Raw genomic sequence first — 4379 nt, 5'->3', positions numbered from 1 at the left:
TATGTAACCAATGGCCATGTAGTTATGAGCCAGTCCCGGTTGGCAATATCCTTTATGAAGAAACAATATCACCAGATCCCACATGCGTGTACGCTAAGTCAGTGATTGTTGGCCACGGGTACGTGGGAGATTTGCTATAGATTACACTGGGCGATACGTCACGTGTCAGTGGTTTGTGTCTGAGTGGGGAAGGTACATGTGAACATTTAGTCACCAGGGGTACAGTGTTGTGAGTATCAATGTTCATGTTCCATTAACATTTAGACATTGAATGAGTCGTTATATCATTTGTATAAAATATGTTTAACAAATGTATATTTGGCTCAATTGTGAGCAGAACGTACGTCGACACGTGCACGTGGTTTATAACCTCCACATCATATCTTGTTATATTACGTCGACGGGCACCAATAGTCACTCGGCGTTATGTACTTGTATAGGTAAGCATTTATGAATTGTGATTCGTTGGGAAGGTCAGGGATGCCTCTGCGTTAACTTACCAAGGCAACACGTTTTTACTCCTCAGAGATGTTTATTATATGATCAATTAAGAGTGTTTTCACAGACACAGACTGACAACTAGATATAGACTAACTAACTTAACTGTTTTTAGACGTAAGACAACTTCAAATAAAGAGGGTGCGGCGGCTGTAATATTGACTGATCCCTGGGTTTAAATCACCGAATGGGTACTAATTTCTGATAACTTTGCTGTAGATTATGTCGTTTTAATCCAAATTGTAAACATTTCCAGAATATTTGAAATGCTAAATCATGATTAATTCAGATAACGCTCACAACAGTACATTCGCCTTGGGCACTCATCCGATGTTAGATGACCAGATAGTGGAAACACCAATACGCACACACAAGTGTCAAGACGTGTGGTGGGCCAAGTAACTTAGTTCAAATGTGACTCTGTTCACCCAGCAGGGAATAGGTACCCGATATATGAGGTGGATGTAAAAACCCTCTAGTGCCCGTAGGCAGTTTAGGTCGGGGAACAAATAAACTGCACTTGAGCAGATACTAATACCTGGATAAGTGCGGTTAAACAAATGTATAATAATAATAATAATAATAATAATAATAATAATAATTATTATTATTATTATAATAATAATAATAATAATAATAATAATAATAATAATAATAATAATAATAATAATATTAGTATGTTTAGAGGATAACAATAGAGTATCCATTGGTAGAAGATTACAATAATAGAGTACATGAAAAACATTAGGTCACTATTGGTGTGTTTCATTACACCTGATTGCCTAAAAAATGTCATTAAAAAGTCTAAGTCTAATACGGCGCCAGTGCCTGATGGTATTCGAAACCGGTATTGGAAACTGTTCCCTTGTGTCCAAACGCCATTAATTCACTGTTTTTATTCTCTTGTGGATGCAGGGAATGTTCCGCATTGGTTTTGCAAAGGGCGAACAATACTTCTCCCAAAGAAAGGTGATTTGACTGACCCTAAAAAACCGCCCAATTACTTGTTTGAACACACAGTACAAACTATTTACAGGGTGTCTTACAGATCTCGTGTCATCGTACTGCGCTTCGAATGACATTATCTGCATGGAGCAGATACAGAAAGGAGCCAGAAAGGGATGTTGGGGTTGTAAGGATCAATTGCTGGTTCAGAAAATGATCCTTTAAGAGGCTGAAACTTACCACCGTAACCTCTCAATGTGTTGGATAGACTACAGAAAAACTTATTATTCTGTACCTCACGAATGGATTCCCCGAGCGACTACTTGTTTTACTCAGGTCTTTAGTGAATTACTGGTCAACTCAACTTGAGATGTATTCGCAGGGCCAGGTGGTGGCTTCGGAACCCATTTCTATTAGAAGAGGAATATTTCAGGTCGATTCTTTCAGTCCTTTGCTTTTTCTATTTGTCATTAAATCCTTTAAGCTGTTTGCTTAACAAAGCGGAAGGTTATCATCCAGGACTACCTCGGCAAAGATGCCCAACACCCCTTACTCACATCCTTTACACGGATAACCTTGAACTTATTGCCAATGTAGGATCCACACTCAAAATCAGATTCTCCTTGTCGAGTCCTTTTCTAATGATATCGGCATGTCCTTTGGACTCGACAGATGCAAAATTATTCATCTGAAACGTCGCAAGAAAGAAGAGGGAGGATCAGTCAGTTTACTTGGAGGAGGAGTTATTGACCATCTCGTGGAAGGACAGGTCTATACGTTTTTAGGGATGCAGATTAGGGACAAACTCAAGAATGCCCATATCGAGGAAAAACTTCGGGCAGAGTACAAATGTAGACTTAAGAAATGTAGACGCAATAAAGTAAATGCCAAAAGTATTTATGCTGTACCCGTCCTTTCATATTCTTTTAGTGTTGATGATTGGATGAAACAATAAATTCAGGGCATTGACACCCTCACACGAAGAATCATGTCAAACAATAGATCCTGCCACCCTCACTCTTCCCTCAATCGCTTATATTTACCAATCATTATGGGAGTACGTGGTTTGATTAACGTTGTGGCTCTTCATGTCAAGACCCATGATGAAAACAAGGCATTCCACTGTTTTCGTAAACGACCTTAGGATGTGGGACATAATCTCAATGTCGGTGTTGAAATTGTTGATGATTCTGTACTGCTGGACGGTACGAAATAAGTGTCAACCAAGCGAAGTGCCATATCAAGTCGGCCAAGACTCAGTTCTTCAAGGAGAGGCTTTCTGAACGACCACTGCATCGAGTTTATGTGCAGTGTGTTGAGATCAACAACAAGTGTGCATAGTCCTTCGCTTGGATGAAGTCGTCTCGCCTGAAAAGTGAAACAGAAGGCTCTCTGTTTGCTGCTCAGGACCAGTCACTTCCCACCCGAAACCGTCAATGTGCACCAAAATGTAAATATGAACTGTAGATTAGGTAATGAATTTAATATGACTGTCCAACTCATTGTCGGTGGATGCCCAGTTTTGGCACGAACACAGTATCTTAAACGACATGATGGTGTAGCTCGATCATTTTATTACCGTCTTCACCATGCTTGTGGTTTTGACACAAAGGTCCACCCATGGTACGACCCTGAATATGTGAAGGGCGTCATGGAAAACGATAAATACAAAATTCTTTGGAATAGGCCCATTTACAGCCTCAGGCGTATCCAGGCCAACAAACCTGAACTTTCTTTCCCCTTTGAGTATATTTTGATTGACAAGATTCAGGAAAAACATGGCAAATTTGCAGACCTCGCTTTCGAAATGTCACGCTTGCATCCCAAGTACCAAGTTGTCCGACTCCCCATTGTTCTCGGTGCCTTAGGTTAGGCTGACATTTGGAGAGTACCCGGGTTTGCTACCAGGTATACAGCCCTTCTGACAATCTGTGTAATGCAGAAGGCTGCAGTGTTGGGGAGTCTTCACATTCTCCGAAAGGTTCAGGGTGGGTTTGACAAGGCAGCGCTTCCTAGGAGAAGTCCCATTCGCTGCCTGGGCTGCGTGTAGAGGGGGCAAGGGCCCTGAGCTGATGATGAACCCAACCAGCCTGACTGTGCCAGGATCAACCAAACCCTCTTTGCTGCAAATTTTTTATTTTAATATGTAAATACTAATTCAGTATTCTCGGTGGGATACTACAGCCATTTAAATACGCAATATGTGTCATCTGCACCACGGATATTGAATATTGAATGTATTGATTTTGCTAAGTTCATTAAATGAAATGAAAATATAAATGAAACTATGAGCTAAAATGAATAATCAATAGCTTTAAGAAGATTACGTTTTTTGGCCAGTCGATTTTCTATTTGTTTGTTTATATGCTACCTCAGTAGTGCTCTACCGACTTGAAGGGACAAGTGATGCCTTGCATCCCCGGTAAACGTGGGTATCGATGATATGGTTACCAGAACCAGCCTATCGAGGTAATGGCCGCCATATAAGGCAACGAATGAATTTAACAGGAAATCTGTTTTTTCAGGAATCGTCAAAGGCATGACTGAGTACCGTTATTTCAATTAAGTGCAGGTGTGTCGGTTCTGGTTGACATTCTGCAGAGGAATTAACTTGAGGGTATTTTGTGCATCGTGTACATGCCCGTGATATGTGTTCAATCTGAACTATTCCAAAGCACCGTACAGTGCCGGAGACTATTGAGAAATATGTCAGGTTATCAGTAATTCGAGACACAGGATGTGTCCATGAGTTTTCACACGGATAGAAATGATAATAGAAAGTTCCATCGCATTAAACGAAACATCGAGTTTACAGAGTTCAAGTTTGCAAGGATTCACTGCCTCTTCAAAACTATGAGCAATCAGGAATTAATACGATCAGATTTCTTAGAATCTATTCCGTTTTCATTTCTTTTCAGATTTTACGTACGGCCATT

Source organism: Haliotis cracherodii, unplaced genomic scaffold (genome assembly GCF_022045235.1).
Source record: "Haliotis cracherodii isolate W230 unplaced genomic scaffold, xgHalCrac1.p SCAF_8, whole genome shotgun sequence".
NCBI classification, from domain to species: domain Eukaryota; kingdom Metazoa; phylum Mollusca; class Gastropoda; order Lepetellida; family Haliotidae; genus Haliotis; species Haliotis cracherodii.
This window is presented reverse-complemented; position numbering follows the sequence as displayed.